Source organism: Haemorhous mexicanus, chromosome 12 (assembly GCF_027477595.1).
Source record: "Haemorhous mexicanus isolate bHaeMex1 chromosome 12, bHaeMex1.pri, whole genome shotgun sequence".
Taxonomy (NCBI): domain Eukaryota; kingdom Metazoa; phylum Chordata; class Aves; order Passeriformes; family Fringillidae; genus Haemorhous; species Haemorhous mexicanus.
The window spans coordinates 22,526,753-22,544,893 of record NC_082352.1 but is presented as its reverse complement, the minus strand read 5'-3'; the positions used below and the strand labels follow the sequence as shown (position 1 = coordinate 22,544,893).

At 48.4% G+C, this 18,141-nt stretch overlaps 1 long non-coding RNA gene across 3 annotated transcripts in view; it reads right to left on the bottom strand.

Moving 5' to 3' along the window:
* LOC132332912 (uncharacterized) overlaps positions 1–18,141 on the bottom strand; it is a 58,938-nt gene that overhangs the window by 7,157 nt on the left and 33,640 nt on the right. For all 3 annotated transcript variants that reach the window (XR_009488002.1, XR_009488003.1, XR_009488004.1), the window contains 3 exons: positions 11,158–11,361; positions 8,530–8,644; positions 871–938 (listed from right to left, as the gene is read on the bottom strand). This is a non-coding gene — a long non-coding RNA (uncharacterized LOC132332912). The remainder of the gene's footprint in view (positions 1–870; positions 939–8,529; positions 8,645–11,157; positions 11,362–18,141) is intronic.

Sequence of the window (18,141 nt, the reverse complement as noted above, 5' to 3'; positions counted from 1 at the left end):
GAAGCTGCAAGAATGCGAACTCCGGCCGATGCCATTTGCCATTTGGACAATCTCAGGGGAAAGGTGCCAATCTGCAGCTCAGGAGGGACCCCGAGGAGGGAACGTGAAGGTCTCCGAACAACAGAGGGAAGGAAGAGAGGAAGGAATACCGCTCTCACAGGGCAGGATCAGCCTGCACACAGCCTCTGCTGGGAGGAGAGGGAATGTTTGACGGTGTAGCGAGATGCCAGTGTATGCACACGCACACGGAACAGTGCGTACAGACACACAGACACACAGCACACACCGCCTCGGGTCGGTGCACAGGAGCTGTGTCAGTGGGGTGAGGAGATGTGTGTGTGCTCTGTGCACACACGCGCGCGTCCGTGTGCGGGTATTTATGTGTGTGCACGCGTGTAACACACGCAGGGAGATGTGTGTTTGTGTGCCTCAGTGCGAGAGAACGACAGGGACTGAGGAAGAGACACACACACACACACACACACACACACACACACACACACACACACTCACCCACCGTCAGTATACATCCCACTTTTTGACCTAGGTGTACACGGAAGACAAAATAAAAATCATACTGGAGCAGCAAGCAGGCAGCAGAGATTTATCTACATTCACTGCTATCACCAGGGAGATGAATGGGGCCGATCTGAAGCCCTTCACGAGATCCACTATGGGAGTGAAGGAGGAGGAGGGATGCCACACAGACATGCACAAACTTGAAGACAGAGAGATTTGGAAGGTGCTACTTGTGAAACCCAGGTGGCACTCGGAGGGCGAGCAAGGGAAGGAGGCGTGCGGGCGCTCCACAGGGTCCGGAGGGCGCGGGGGCTTCTGGACAAGGGCATCAAGGGACAGCTGGCTACTTACGTTGTCTGCGCTGCTGAGGATCCTGCAAGGTGTTCTGTTGGCACTGGGCGCTGAGCCAGGGAAGGGCACTGGAGACAAAAGGGAGAGACAAAAAATAAAGTCATACCATGGGAATATTAATTGCCTCTCTTGCGGATTTTACAAAACTCAAAAATGTTTTCTTTTTGCCTGGTGTTTTTTTTTTTTTCTTTTCTTTTTTTTTTTTTGTGGATTGGTGCACTTCCCTTCTGCATGGAAAATACTAGCATGGGATCTACAGCCCAGCTACAGGGCTCAGGATTAACAGTGCTGGCATCTTTTGGGCATATTTTTTCTTTTAATGAATGAGCTTTCGCTGTTAATGAGGAATAATCGTTTGGCTAATGAGCTTTGAAACATTAAGAGAAAAGAGGGTTTTTTTCCCGTTAATTGCCCTGGTGCGAGACCGCATGGATGGATTACAAAAGACAGCAGTAGGAACGCAGTACAAAGAGGGGAAATGTCTCCTGGAGTGGGATAAATGCAGAGATGGGTGATACATCCCTGCACCTCTCCTTGCTTCGCTCCCTCTTACTCCCTCTCTGCCAACTGCTATGGGTTTCCATAACTCCGCAATCAAAGTGGATGCTCGGGGAAGATTATTATAGTCAAACAGTGAAGCGTCGGCGGCTAATGTCTCCAGTGTTTAATCATCATACAGTAGAATGGTTTTATGCATATTTCATTTGCATATCATTAAACCACGCTAGCGCGGGACATTCAGAGCTGGAGAGGTACAAAGTTGGGGGGAGAGAGTGGGAGAGCGAGAATGAGACAGAGGGAGCAAGGTCCCTGTGATGCCTATCTTCAAAAGCCAGGGACTTGTTCCATGATCTGTCTTCTACTTTTACTAAAATCATGATGACTTGGAAACCTTTGAAGTTGGATATAACCTTGGATTCTTCTAATTCCAGCAGAGTGATGTATTAGAAAGGGGGAAATGATGCTGCGCTAGACATTTAAAGGAATATAAGCTCCAGTGGAATGGAAATAGGAGCTCTTTGGGGAACGAACTAGCAGAGCCAGCCACAGCTTCAACATCACACTGCTGTGTTCATACTGGTGAAGGATACCAAAGTAATACAAAAGAAATGAAGACAGCATATACATTAAGATGGGGATTATATTTACGCTTTCCCTTTTCTTTTCCTTTTTAAAGACACAAAGCAGGATGGAACCAGCGGTAATTTACACGCTAATTAGCAAACCGTTGCCTCTTTTTGTGTTTGTTTTTCTTCTCTATTTTGGAGAGGGGCGTTTTCACCACTGAAGTGATTAATCAATTATTTGGTAGCACAGATCCTTCTCCACTGGCATTGATCAGGAAGAGAAGGTGGTGGCTGCGGGGGGAGGAATACAGTGGGCTCTTTGTAGATCTTATACATGCACAACATATTAATTGGGGTCTTTATAAAGCTCCCTCAATAGACTATTTCTTTCCTGGAGACCAGCAGCTGGTTAGCCACCGTTGGCGACTCTTCAAACATGCTTTGGCTGGGGGCAGTCCTGCCGCTGTTTGTTGTTGTGCTTTATTTTCTTTCTCCCCAGTGGGGGCTGCGGCTGCCCACGCTTCTGTACAGGAGGTGGACAGACAGAATCAGTACCAAGACAATGAGCTGGATGGGGAACTTTGCTTCCAAATGAAATGCTGTTTTAGACTTAAATTACCTTCCTTTTCCTCCCCACTTCTCCAAGTCTTTGTGTCGGTTATGAATATTCAGATGAGCCGTGATGTGATTACACTGTACAATTACTTGTGTCTGTGATAGAGGCAAAGGCACTGAGGAAAGACAGAGCCAGATGAGCTTGGAGCTCGTTTGGGGTTTGTTTTCTGTATCTCCCCCCATCTCCGTGGCACTGCGGCACATGCAGATGTCGCTGTTGTTCTTCATAAAGCCCTAATGATATGCAAAAGCATAACGACCCCATTTGGGTTCAGAGCATCAACGAAATATTATTGGGGGGGAAATCCTGACTGAAGGAATGTCCACATAAATTATTTTTATTCAAATCAAGAGGTGGCAGTGAGGCAGAGGAAGTCACATGAATACATGCATAATGTGAGCACACAGAAAGGTTATCGCCAAGGAGAAGAGGGTTTTGCACTGTGCCTGGGACAAACAGGCTCGTTTGGGGAAATCGTTCAGCCCTCCTTGTGATTTGCTTATTTATCATCACTCATCCTCAGCCAGGGCACCTGGCGTGCTCGCTGCTGGAGACCTGGAGTGCTGGGAGCTGCCTGGGTGATTCCTAGTTATTCAGAAACACCAAGAAGTGTGCTGTGGAAGGGGAACAGGAGAAAAGGAACCAGAGGGAGAAGCTTTGAGTGCTGCAGCTCAGTGGCAAAGGAGGGGCCTGATGACAGCTCAGCGGTGGAGTGACAACCGGCCATCCAGGTGCTGGCTGATGCCAGGCTGGCATGCACGCTTCCCAAGGGACAGAGCCCTGGCACAGTGGCTGCTGGGTCCCCACCACAGGTCAGTGGGACACGGGGTCTTGGGGCAGAGCAGCTCTGGCCACTGTGCCCCCGGGAAGCCTGCTGGGGACAGGGAGTCCAGAGCTGGCCAGATCCACCCCCACCCATTTTCCTCAGAGTAGCGAATGGTACCTGGATGAAATGAGAACAAAAATGTGTGGGGAACAGGAGCCCTTGGCTGCTCTGTTCAGCTGCTTTTCTAGACTGGGACCTGCACCCACTACCACCAGCAAGGAGTGAACAAAGAGAGGCAGAGTGAGCCAGCAGTCAACAGCAACTGTGTGACATCAGCTCAGGGATCTGTGCCTCATATGTTTGCCCTGCACTGATCCTGGAGAGCTCTACAGCCTCCTCACACCCTTGGTGGTGGGCAGGACTTAGGCTGCAGAAAGATGTGGTCCCAGGGAGAGAGTACTGTTTTCCTCTCCACTCAAAAAGCTGCAGATGGGACCCACTGTGAGAGAATCCTCCTCTGCCCCATGCTCTGGGCATGCACAGACCACACCTGTGGCTCCAGAAAGGCTCCTGAGCAGTCCCTTGGGGGTCAGAGCAGGATGGCCCCACTGTCTCTAAGAGTGTGCCCCTTGTCACACCACAGCAGGGGTGTGAGAGAGCTCAAAGGAGGCTGTGACCCCCAGGCACAGAGTAACCAGGAGGCCTTAGGCAGGCCAGCCTCAAAGGAGCACTGAGACCCCAGACAGGAGGGTTACACTCCAGTCTGTGCCTGAGGACCAACATGCAGAGGGTGCTGTAGACAAGACAGCAGCTGCTGCCCCATGCTGCTCAGACTCCTGACCACAGACCCATCCAGCTGTCACCTCTCTCCATTCCCTTTCCACATCTCAACAGATGTGTCCCTTCTGCACTCCCTCTTCTGCAAGGGTGCCCAGGAGACTGAGAAAAGGCAACAAGCTGCCAGGTCTGATCAAAACCAGGACACCAGGACGGCCTCTGGGCAGCACTTCCAAACCTGGGCTTGCCACTACAAACTACCTGCAAAAATTCTGGACATCAAGGATAACCCAATGGCAGCCTGGCCCAGCAGCTGTGTGTGAATGTCCTGCCCATGCCCACGCAGCCTCTCAGGGCTCAGCGAATGCTTGTTGCCACCCTGGTGAGAAGGAATGTGCAGTTAAACCAGCCCAGACCCAAGTGAGCAGCCCAAGGCTGTCTGTGAGGAACGGAGCAGCTTGGATGGAATGATCTCAGCAGATCACAGAATCATATGCATGCTTTGGGTCGGAAGGGTCCTTAATGAAAATCTAGTTCCACCCCATGGACCACCCAGCCAATGCTTCCTGCCCCCAGCCCTGTGACACTGCTGGTCTGGGCACTGCCAGCCCCTGGTGCCACCTGGCTCTGCCCCATCTTTCTGGTCTCCAGCCTGAAAGCAGCTCAGTACCAAGGTGTCCAGACCAAACAGAGCCTGGCAATGTGGAACAACTGAAACCAACAGAAAGCAACTCTGCAGAAAGGCCATGTCCCCACCACGCCCTTGTCATCATTCCAGGAGCTGAACCCTTCCCACCTGGTGTTTGCAGGGCAGGGTGCCCAGTCCTTAACGGTGCCTTGGCATGCCAGGAGCCTTAGGGAGGAGACTAAAGGGTAAAGCCTGAGAAGAAACCTGCCCCAAGATGCAGGGTAAGACAAGGACACACAGACAGGCTGGGAGGCACAAACCTGGTGGTGCAGTGTCACCATCCCTTCCGGTGTCCGTGCTGCTGGACAGCCCTCCCTGCCAGCTCCACAGGCCTGTGCACTCTGTCCACAGATGCTCGTGTAGCCAGGTGCAGCCCGTCACCCTGACAATGGCTGGCTGACAGCCTCAGAGGGGTTTTTGACCCAGACATGGAGCAGGCTGCAGGGAAGATCCATGGCTCTAGCCATGGCCTCACTTGGCTGACACTTCTCTTGCAGTGCTCAAGGTTCCTGCTCCCGTTGCATGTCGGACAGGATCTGGCACTCCAAGAGGAGCCCAAAGGCTGGGGACTGGACAGGGCAGTCCAGCAGCCTGCTGCCTGCTCCTCAGGCAGAGAAAGCCCCAGGGAAGATGGGATGAAGTGTAGGACCAAACCCAATCAGAGTCACTCTTTCCACAAGTGCTACCAAAGAGGAGCAGGAAGGAGACTGTGCTCCGTGCTGGGAAAATGAGCATGGAGCACAGTGGGTGAGGCAGGAGTGGGGGTGCAGCACAGGGAGAGTGTGATGCTGACCCAGGACACCGCGCTCTGCACAGTGCCCAACGTGCTCAAGTGGTTCCTGACACTTCCTGACATGCACAGGTGGGAAATGCTACCAGAAATATCACCCCCAGGGTCCAAGACACTCAGATTGCAGCCATTTGGAATGGTCAATTGACCATTTGGAAGTCTCCCCATGGAGACTTTAGGAAAGGGCAGCTCCCAGAGCACTGTAGGAGCCATTGTGTTGTTTGTCAATTCACCAAATACCCTGAAGAAATTGCTAGTTAGGAAAAGGAAATTCAAGCATGTATAGAATATATTGCTATTCAAAACACCAAAAGAATTGTTTTGCAAATAGTAGCACTGCTGAAGAGGGGAGAGAAGTACATCAGTCATTTGATATTACATATAAGCAGTTTATTAAAGAATTAAATATTTATGGACTATAAAGCAAGCAGGGCAATGAGTTGCAAACAGCTTGCTGAGAAGTATGTTATAAACATTGAGTCTGTCAGGGACTAATAAAGTATGGAGAACACAAATGTTTTATAAAATCACCAGGCCAGTGATGAATCTCCACAGCTGAGATGCTACAGAACTCATGAAGGTTCTTGCTGCACCATGACCCCAGAGCCAGCACAGGAGGGATGGAGTCAGATGGGGCTGTGTGACTGCAGACAGCCAAGCACTAATGGGAATGCACATGATTCAGTGCTTGGAGAAATTAAATTTTTCATGTTATTCTAAACACAGATCTACTAATTGGAAGTTCAGGAATTTTCAGAGTGTTCAAGGCACTTCCCTCTTTAGCTTTTTAATGCAGCTAATCTTCCATTTACAAGAAAATTAAAGTTTGTGATTCAGATTAAGGTCCCCTCCCAGCAAAGCCCTTGCCTCCCCTCCCCTTCCCTAAGGAGACAGCCCCAGGCACCAACTTCCCTGTCCCCAGCAGTCCCCTGGAGCATCCAGACTTGTGTTTGGAGAGCAGCAGCTCTCTCCATCACAGACACAGCATGTTCGCAAGGAACAACTAAGATTTTCAGAGACTGTACAAGAGGAGCAGATAGGTGGTGGCAGACCCCAAGGACAGCAATACCTTTCTGTTGGCAGCACTGGGGGAAACAGCAGCTGATGGTAGCAATAGGCATTTTTTCCTGCATGAAACAGACAGGTTTCATTTTCCAACAGACATCTGTCACAGCAATCATGAGGAGATTGCTGTTCTGTTAGTAGTGGAGATGAAAGACTCTCCAGACTACTTTATATTTTTGTGCAGTCAAGCCCAGGCCCAGAGGGGATTTTTAATATAGGGTGGACTAATGGCTTTGGTCACGTCCAGGCAGATTCCTAATAGCTGTCCCCACAATTTCAAGCCTGGTGAGGTGGATGGAACTCCCAAGGGTTCAGGCATTCATGAGTGTTTGGAATTCAGTCTCTCTGCAAGCCATCAGGACTCAGACCCACCTGAAACTACCAGTCCCCACTGGTCCCATTCCTCAGGCTGGGAGCACCACCCTCCCGAGGCAGCAGCCAGAGATGACACACAGCAGCCAGGGTCTGCCCAGAGATGGGGAAGGAGCAAGGCTGGTGCCTCCTTCCTGACTCAGGTAAGTCCTTGTGAGGTGCCAGCGCTAATTAACAGAAGAATAAGCAGGCTAAGAACTGTCTGGGGTTGGTGAAAACAGATTCCATTTAGCAGACAGAGAGAAACCTCCATTTGCCAGCTGCTCTTTCTGCACTCAGACAAGGTGGGAAATTTTCATCCTCTGAGATGTAATTAAGACAGATTTTTTTTTTTTAAATAATTTGCAGTAATTATTCAAGCTTATTTGTCAGGGAGGGTATATCAGACTAAATTTTGGGTTAAATAGCAACCTTTGTTGTCCTGTGCGGAAATGATTATAGCAAGGTTCAGGTCTCAGCAGACTCAGAGGCTACAGAAGGTGTATGAAAAACCCAGCCCTATCAAAGGCATAAGCCCCATTAGTTCCAGATGGATTGCTTGAGTGGTTTCTCTCTCTCGAGCCCAGAGCCTGTTAGCTTCAGGGGTTTCTACAGGAAAGTGTGGTACCTCCCAGAGAGCATCATGACCAAATTTTGCTGTTTCTGTGCTGCTAGAGCTGCTGCTGTCAGCACAAGCTCCAGCACTGACTGAGCCCTGCAAGGATCCCTAAGCACGATCCCAAACCAGGACAGTAGCCACTGAGCTTCACCGTTCCTTCCTCCCTATTCTCCCTTCCTCCAGCCCGGCTCTCACCTCTCCCCACACCAGCACATCACAATGTTTTGCCCCCTCAAATAGGTTTCTATACCCCAGTGATTTTACCGAATATTATTCTCTCGCTCTCCTTCCCTGCACTCCTAAAGTCACGGAGCACACTGGGGCTTACCAGTGGCCTCCATGGCACAGGTGAGCTCTCTGCAGGACACACAGCCCAGCTCATGGCCTGCCCCCATCAGTGCTGTTGCAGTGATGGTGCTGTGCCCATCTCCTTTCAGCTCAGCCCCTCAGGGCCATCAGGCACAGCTCATTGACCCCACTTTTGACACACATTTCAGGTTACTGTTTACCCTGTGGTCTTTTGCTCCTTCAGTGTTTTCCCTCATCTCCAGGCACCCTCCCACACTCACACCTCCTGATCTCCCTCTTCATGACCAACTCCCTCCCTTCCACCTAGGTATTTTGTGGGTTTTTGTGCTGCTAGAACTTGAAGTTCCTTCTCCCTTGTCTGTCACAGGGCCAGTTCAACATTGCCATCCATTTCTAATGTTGACACCTTAGCCAACCTCATTCCTAGAGCCACTTTGGACACAGCTGTGGCTCTCCCTGGTGTGGATGCAGGAGCCCACCCTACTTTGGGACCAGGATGGACATGTTACTAACACGTCCTTTGTACTCTCTCCTCCCAGTCCCATCCCACCCAAGGCCTGGCTGGCACCTCCCAGAACTGCTGCAAAGTCAGCAGTTCCCCAACCCCTTACCTTCTTTGTGAGGACATGGAGAACACGAAAGAGACAGACTGCTCAGAGAGAATGCTGCAGGATGAGAATTATCAGCACATTTTATTGGCATGTTCCCAGCAGCCAGCATTATGACCTGCAGGATGGAGGTGAGGAATTCCAGTATGAGTATGGATTGAATACCTGTGTGCCCAAGCAAGCATCAGACTCACAGCCGAATCATAAAGAGGAGATATTTGAGGGTGTGCTCGCTGTTCCCTTGTGAGCATTTTGCAGATCTCTGTATGGTGCCAAGCATTAGTCAGGCAGCTAACGTGCATCACTCAGGCCAGGAAACCCCAGGAGAAAGGTAATGACAAACTGTGACACACAGCTCTGTGTGAGCCCAGTGATTTCAGTCAGCACCAAGGGAACTGACTGTCCTCTCAGGCATTCAGGGGGTCACATCTGAGCTACAGCAAGCTTCCCAAGCACATCTTCCCTAACCACACACATGTGCAGAGCCTGTTTGTTGTCCATGGCTGGAGCCAGAACTTTGTAAATGGAGAATGAGCCGTTCAGGCTTAGAGAGCAGCTGCTCCAGGGTGGTAGTAATGTAGGGCAGAGCTGCCCCAGGGCTGTGGGGGGACAGTTTGCCTCTGAAAGCCAAAACTCTCCTTTATGCTGCCATGCCAGACTCATCTGCAGCAGCATGAAGTGCACATTTCAAAGGCCACACAGACCAGCTTGGTCACATTCTGAGGAGAACTGATGTTTTGTGTCCTGTATCTTGCACACCTAACTCAGAGCAGGAACACATTTCAGCAAGCAACAGATTACCCCAAGCACATTGTCCCCACTGAGCGGTTCTGAGCATACCTCAGACAAAGGCAATGCTAGGGTTAGGGTTAGTCCATCTCACAAATGCAGGTTTTAAATACAGTAAATATGCACATGTGTATCATATATTTTGTTATAGCCGTTCCCCATGTGTATTAAGATGGGTTTCTTTTACATAATGGTCTCCCTTAAGGAATATTGTCATCTTGGCAGCCTGTGAGCAAGGCTCCTGCTGAACACACTCCTCCTGGCCTGCTGGTTCAGCGCCTGGCACGTGTCCCACAGGGCACGTGGCAGCTGTGCTCGCTAACAGTGTGACAGTGTGGCTGTCACACTGCCTGGCAGCTGCAGCACCACGAGCCTTCAGCACTGAAAAGAGCTCAGAACCCAGCCTGCCACCCCTGCACCCCAGAGCAGGGGGAACTGAGCACCTTGCAAAATTGCCATGCAGTGCCTTAGTGTGTGTTTGACCTAACAGGCTGGAAAACTTCCTAGAAGGAGGAGGAGGAGGAGGAGGATGTCTTCTCACCTCCCATGGGATGTTACTCCACACCAGCACCCAGCCTGCCTCTGCTCTGGCTCCGATGCCAGCACGAGGTGCAGGAACAAATCTCAAAGCTGAGAAAGAAGGAACACTGGAATGCTCCCTTTTAGCATGGTCAGTTATTTAGGTTTAAACAGCTCCAGAAACTCCACTCCTGATTTCTAAGGAGGGGGTCAAAGACCAGCAATATTTAAACATTTGCATTGTGAGGACAGAAATGAGATAACCTGAGAAACCCACAACTACCTCCCTGGTCAGTCCTTGGGCGGCATCACTGCAGAGGCACTTGTGCTGTAGCATGTCAGACAGTCATGTTTACTTTTTTAATGAGAGAATTAGAAGGGACATTTGGCAGTGGACCTACTGCCTCATGACTGCCTGCAGAGGAATATTTCTGCATCTTGTTAAAAGATCATGATTAAGCCAACACCTGATTTATCCCAGTCTCTTCTTTCCTATATTCCTGTTCTCTCAGAGCACTCATATCTGCTGACATCTCTGAACACTGGGCAGGGGCAGCTAGGCAGCTGTGCCTGGAGCCAGAGCTGGGGAGTGGAAGGGTGCACATGGAAGGGGATCCTTGGATGACAGAGCCTTGGACCCTCAGCATGATAGAAAAGGGTTTTGCAGGTCTTCCAACAGACAGTAACAATAAACACCCCCAATCTTGTCTGCTACAACAAAACAGTTTTATTACAGAAAAGTTTCCAAATTGAAAATGATCAATGTGCTTTTAGGAGCCTGTGGAGATGGATCACCTGTACTCACTGAAAGAAGAGAGGTGATTTTAGAAGCTACTGTTAGAATCTGCTCTATCCTCCTCCCTTTTCAACCAAGGAAAATCATAAGAAAGAGGGGCAGAAGGAAAACAATTCCACAGGAATTCCACAGCTTCACTGTCCTGACAGCATCTTACCAAAATTATGTTACTGTTTACCATTCCATTGTTTATCCTTGTCACTGTGGGTTTAGGGTTTTTTATGTCCAGGTTTATTCATTAAATACTAAGCAAAAGAACGTGGTTTTTTTGTGTCTCACCATACAGGGATCTAAAGAGTTTCTTGACAGAATGCCATGCATTTTGCATCCAATGCCATGGGCCACACAACCCTCCTACACTTGGGGAAAACACACAGATCACAGACTCAGGTTTGGCTGGCAGGAACCTGCAGAGGTCCAAGCCCTGGCATGAGCAGGAACAAGAAGGGACCGAGGTTGGCCTTTTCCTGTCTCTGAGCTGCTGGAAAACAGGTGATGCAACACGAACAGTTACGCTGAACACTTACTGGCAGATTGACCAGAGTGCTTTCAGAGGAGCCCAGGCAGCCCACAGGCATGAGGTTCCAGGCTGCTGATCTAACCTAGTGGCTATTTAAGCCAGTAAGTCAAACACAGAAAACAAACAATTCCCTTTCCCTTGGCAGCAGCATCTTCATATTTCAAAGCTGTTGTCGTATCAGCCTCCTCTGCTGTTTTCATAAAATTTGTACCTAGGACCCAAAAGACAGGACAGACTAGAGCTGTACTTCTGCTGACTCATCTGTTCAGAAGTATAAGCAACCATTCTAGAAGCAATATCACATTAGCACCAAAAGCTCCCCAAAGCTGATTCCCAGCCTACATTTACCTTCATAAATAAATGTAGAGAATCAAGTTATTCGCTTCTTATCAAACACCACACAAGACTGGCCCAAAACAGCATTTTCCCTTGGCAAAGGGTTCCCACAGGTTCATTGTTCACTCACATAATCCATTCTGTTTGTATGAGTGTGCTGGAATGGCTTGAGGGGTGAGATGGATTCCTAAAGGGCCCAACCCTGTGTGATTCATAGTCAGTGCTCTTGAGAAGGAACAGGTCAGGTGCTAATCCTCTCTGTTTTGTGTGCCACAAAAAGCAGCATTTGACACATCAAGGGTTTGCACCGAATTTCTGGGGCAGATGTGCAGCCACCAGCAGCAGGACAGGAGCTGCACACCTGGAGAGCCCAGCCAGAGCAGAGGGTGCTGAGGAGCACAGCACATCAGACATGCCATCAGCCTGCCTGCCCGTGGCATGAAACCCACCCGTCTCCACTGAGCACTGTTTAATTCAAAGGGTGTTTTAAAGGATGTGATTTTAATGAGCACACAGCTCAGACCAGGAATACTGTATTTCTTTCTCCTGAGTGATGAAGTGAGCACTTGGACTCTTTGCATTGATTTCTAATCTGCTGTTTCATACTCTGAGAGTGAGCCCTGGAAACCACATTCTCTCTCAGCTGCTCTTTGAGGGTTTCTGTAAGTAAGAGCAGCTGAGGCTGGTCAGGCCAAAAGGGAGGACCCAAATATCAGAGTTCCAAACTTTACTCAGCCCACAGCTCTTCAGCCTGGCCAACTAGAGTAATAGTAATAACAAGAACAATAATAATCATAGTAGTAATGAGAGAAGATGTGCAGACTTTGATGCAAAGGAGCTCAAATTGGAGCTCTGCTCCTTGGGGTGTAGGCAAGTTCCACCTTCCCAGGGCAGGCAAAATGTTTGGAAGACAGGAAATTAGAAGCATGTGGATATACTAATCAGAAAGGCAAAGGCACACACTGACTCACCCTCAGATCCACTCCTGAGCACACCTGGCTTTTGTCTCATTCCCTGTGTGCAGCAGAGCCATGGCTGGGCAGGAGCCTGCTCTTGGTTCCTAAGAGTGACAGGCAGGAAAGCCCCCAGCACAGCCACCCTGCTTTCCCCAAACAGCACAGCGATTGCACTCCTTTCCCATTATACCTGGATAGGGTTTCTGACAAGGAACATCTGTAATTAAAATGACAAAAATCTTCTTTCCAGACGCAGAGGAGACCTTTATTATTTGTTACTATAAGGCAAAGGCTTATAGTTTTTTTCATTGCAGTCACTTTTGTTTCAGAGGTCATGAAACACACCCTCCTCTCCTTAAACACACAGCACTGGGGATTTAATTCCTGTGCATCCTGACAAACTGCATCCCACAGATGCTGATGCCTACTGCCTGCAGTCCTCTGACCAGGTCCCAGACGCCCTCACACCGCCCACTACTGTAATTTCTGTGGAGAAATATTCTTTAGACTCATCGGCTGCTGTGAAGCCAGAGCTGTAAAGTCAGATCTTTTCCTCCTTTAAATGTGACTGGCTATTTACTCCCTAACAATTCTGCTTCAGAGCTGATTTAGCATTTTTATTGGAATGTGAAAGCTCTTAAAAGAAGAAAAAAATCTAATCAGGCAGAAGAGATAGAAAACTTGCTGAATTTTTTCTCCCCCCTTTGCACCCCTTCAATCCTATCAAAAGCACATCTTCCATTCATTGCTTCCCCGTGTCATTATGACAAGCGGCTACAAATCAATAGCGGCGGCAGGGGCGGCCCCGCCCGGCCGTGATAAAGATTCACTCTCAGCCCCGATTTGCTAATAGCACATAATAGCAGCCATTGGCGCCCCGCATTAAATCATACATTTCACTCGGCGTTTATTATGGGATTTTTAAAACTCCTCACCAAATTGGATTTTCTCGACGGTCTCTAATTTCCACATTTATCATTTAACATTAAACTCCTCTGTGGGGAGGGGGTTGGGAAGTGGGGAACGAAAAGAGGAGCCATGCAATTCTGTATTTTCCTCTTTCTTTTTTTATGAAAACCCATAAATAATCCCAGGTATAGGTGCCATCAGCCCTGAAGTTTTATATATATATAAAATACCAGAATTTAGGATAGAATAGCTTTGGGACTCAGCTTACCTTCATGCAGCCCTGATAAAGAAGAGGAAATTAAAGAGAGAGCCATAAGGAAACAGATTTTAAATCTGTTTTAAAGAAACAAAATAGTCAACAAAGTAAGCGGGTATGAAAAGCACTAGGGAAAATGACTGTGAATTTCCTCATTTGAAAGAGCAAGTAGCAAGGAAAGATGGACCCAAATTTTTTTTAAAACCCCAACAAAACATACACAAATAAAACCTTATTGTCTCATTTTAGTTCATAGAAAATTAATTTAGCAAATGAAGTGAAAACTTAACACCAGAGGTGCTTTGCTGAGGGGGAGAACAAGAATCCTGCCACCCGGGTGACCAGAGGAGTGCATCAGAGGACAAGTGACCAGGGGCTCTCCCCAGCCCACCCCAGGGTCAGACACCCCTTCAGAGAACACGAGGCTGTCCCTGCTCTTGCACCAAGCAGAGCCTCTCAGCTCATGGGTGTCAAGGCCCAGGTCCTTCCTTGCCTTGGCCTGGAAAGAGGCATCCCCATCCCAGGCTGTGGAAGCACCCTCCATTCAGACATGAATTTGATTCTGGCCTGAACAAAGGCCATGATTCCTGAAACAGGAGGCGATGTGATAAAGGCATGGAGAATTAAGCTTTCAGTGTTCATGATTTCCAGCCATGAGGCATGAACTCAATCAGCCTCTGTCCAACACCCAATTAGTACAATTGCCTCAATTCACAATCTACTGAGCAGTTTAACCAGGACTCTGCTCAAAAGTGCAGAGAGATTTTTGTTCTGGGATATTTTGGTTTCAGTAAAGAGCTCCTAGAGATAAAATTCCTCAGTCCAGCTGCTGAGTCAACCACATCACAGCCCACACTCCAACAGCTCTGGGCCTTTTGCAGCTGCATCGACATTGTTCTGAATCCAGCTGAATGCAGGAGCAGCAACTCTAATTATCTTCTCATAAACTTACAGCAAAAGTCACAACATTCCAAATCCTCTCTTTTGAACTGTTACCTGATCCCCTGAGCATTGACAGCAGTAGCAAAGGTGTAAATGCTCTTTGGAATCAGTGACCTCTCACAAAGCCAAAGACCACCCCAGCATGGTTTTTCCCTCCTTGGAATGGCTGGTAACTTTCAGGAATACAATTGCTACAGTTATTGAACCTGAGCATTGGCCACTGTCTGCAATGAGTCACAGACTGAGCTCTGATGCCTTCACAGGAAGCAATGCGTGTCCTCCTATCTGCAGCCAGAACCTGGCCAATGAAAAACTGAATCACCATTTACTTACTAGAGACGTCTGTTTAAAATTAGAACATCAACAGTCTAGGAACACAGCAAGTGGGAAAGAATGTCATACTTTAGGGCATCCCACACAGTAAAGGACAAAGTCTCCACAGACAAACATTTGCTGCGCAGCAAGTTCAAGGATGTGCTGCATCCCATTTCCTGTTTTTCCCTACTTTTTCTGTGGCATTGCCAATTCAGTTTGAGGCTTCCTGCTACCATTTCCTACTTAGTTTCATACCTGCATTCAGGCACGGGAGCAGTCCCTAGGTGCTGGTGAATGCACACTTTCCAATGCCTCCCACTGTTCCTTACAGCTCCAGAATCCAAAACATCCTGCGGTTTATTGATCCACCTAACCACACTTTGCCACCAATCTTTGCATTCTTCCTTACTCATGCATCAGAGTGGAAAGTGTGTGACCCATCACTTTCCAACTGACCTGAAGGGTTTTCTCACATGTAGTCACAATTCCCTGACAGCCACTCCTCTCCTTCTCCTTCACTCCTTCTTGCATCTGACAGAAAAATATCCAGAATTACCAGAGTAATTCTGCAGTTCTTGAGCAGACTAAGTGAGGTGGTGATGAATGTGTCAGGCCCTATCACAGGTACCCAGAGCAGCTGGATCCCTGGAAGTGTCCAAGGCCAGGCTGGACAGGGCTTGGAGCAGCCTGGGACAGTGGAAGGTGTCGCTGCCCAGAGCAGAGGGAGCTAGGAACTAGGTCCTCTTTAAATGCCCCTTCCAACCTAACCCAGTCTGTCATTCTGTGACTTCAGAACATAGTTGCTTCTATCCTGCCCCAAAGAGATCTACTTGTGGGGGCTGAATGTCTGAGAAAGAGCAGTGAGTTACCTGTGGATGCCATGTTTAAGCAGGCATCAGCAAGGTCTGCAGGACACTCTGGAAAGAAAATGAATCAGAAAAGACTTCTTAAGAGCAATGCCACCCAAACATGGTTTCAGCCATGGCCAGGAAATCACATCCTGGGTTATCATGTTTGTGGTAAGAACATGGGATCTCATTTCTCTGTTATAATCACCCAGATGTGGATATTCATCTACAAGAGAAAATCAATCTCTGCATGTGAAAACGAAAGTGTGGATGTGTTCCCTTCTAGCTGAAAGGGGCTGCTGCTGCACCAGGCCTCAGCTGTACCTCACCTGGCCTTGCACAGGTTTCCCCAGTTCCTGCTGGGAGGGATCTCTGATCACTGCGACCTTTTCTCTGCAGGAATTCCTTCCCCATGAAACTTCCCAAACTGCAGTCTGTACAGCAGGTTGTCTGAAACTCTGTGCAAACACTTCACATTTAGAGATGATGATGTATACAACAGTATCTCGTGCATGCTTTGTGGTAATAAAACAGATCAAGCTTTTAAGTGATCTGTGTAAAAGACTATAATAATAAAAAACGCCCAAAGGTTATGGCATTTATTAAATCCTTCATAGTCCATGTAGGCTGTTTCCCTAGGACACTGAACCAGCAGCTCAGTACCAGCAGTTTTTGTTCAGACTTCAGGTATTAAAACTACAGGAAACATGCGACTGTTGCTTGAACACATGGCTTTATTGGTTTACATCAGAAAAAAAAAAACAAAACCCCAGAACTCAAAGTATCAGAATTTGAATGGTCTCAAATCCAAAAGGCAAATGCACAAAAGAGCATAAGGTCAGCAGAACTGTAGGATGACAGAAGCTCCATAAAGTTTATTTTCACCCTGGCAAAGAAAAGATTTCATTAAAACAAATCAAACAGGCGCCACACAACTGGCTTCTTGGCCAGCTTCTCCCAGCTTTGCACCAGTGGGGTGAGGCCCAGAGCCAGCCAGGACCGTCCCTTTTGGAACAAATGGACAAGAAGACAGAACATACCACTTGTTTTATGTTTCCATTTTCCTACCTTATTGAGAATGCACTGAAAAGTTTCTCCTTGCATCTTATTAAGAGACAAATTGTGGCTCTAGCCCAGCATAGCCAGGTGTTCACATCTCACCAGTACTGCCAGGATCTGCCCCAGGCGTGTTTGGCCCAGACAGGGAGGCTGGAGGCTGCAAGGCTCATCAGCACAGAGCTCCTTCTCACACAGGGAGTCCAGCACTGTGACACTTGGTGAATTCTGTCTCTGTCCATGAGTGATCTCCAGCACTGAAGTTAAGCCTGTGAGCACTCAGCCACAGAGGAGATAAAGGGTTGCTGAGATCCTGCAACCTCTCCTGTGGGACCAGGACAGGGTGGCACTCATGCTGACACAGCCGGGCTCCAACCACACCAGGATTTAGACACAGGGCGCTCTCAGCATTATAATTTGTTTCTTTCATTCTGTCAGTGCTCACACTTGTTGACCTTTCAATCACTGTTACCCTCTCTATCCTCATCGTGGCTTTCAGGGAGGACAGCAGGTTTATTACAGGGCAATTGGGAGTGTTCTCAGCAGAGTCATTTGTCCGAGGGTAGCTCCAGCATCACTGTTCCTGATCAAACAGGACCAGAGAGCTAGGACTTGGGTTAAGTGGCCTTCCTACTCCTGGAATGCTGAAGTTCAGGCAGAGCCACATTAGCTGAGCTCTGTGTACGATGGGCTGCAGCTGGGGCAAACCTCAGGCTAAACACAGTTACACTGAAATGGGAAAAGCTAAAGCAGTGTTTGTGTTTTCTGAGGAGGGTAGAAGGCAAATGATGTAAGGAACAGTGCTAAGCTGGGTGAGGGTCTGCCCAGGGCAGGATTTTATATTGACAAACTTCTACCTTCCTAAGATAAAGGAGGATTTCTCAGTTCTATTCAGTGTTGAAGTTCTAGCACTGGAAGGCAGCAATTCCATCCTTCAAACCAAAGCTGCAGATGATCTCAAACAGCTTAAGACAGGTCTGATTAAAAATCCATCCTGACCTGCTTCTGGCCAGTGCAAAACACAGACTCTAGGTAGAAGAGTTTTGGGTTTTTTTGTTTCTAATTGTGTGAAGAGGTGCCAGGCACTAAAGCTGACCTGCATTTCCACACGATGTATTGCAAACAAACAGCTAAGGTCTCTTCCAAAAACTGTCTCAGTGCCAATGCTGTGCCCACAACAAGCCCTGCCCAGCAGGCAGTCACCCTTTCAGGCACCCCAGAGAGAAGCAGGGCCTGCCCAAGTCCTCCTGCAAGGTCCCAGGTACTGCCAGAGGTGCCCAGGAGCTGCTCTCACTCTGCAGGAACACACAGACAGAAATGGGGACCTGCACCTTTAAAGTTCTTCAGCATTAAATCAGTGATGCAGAGCAGCA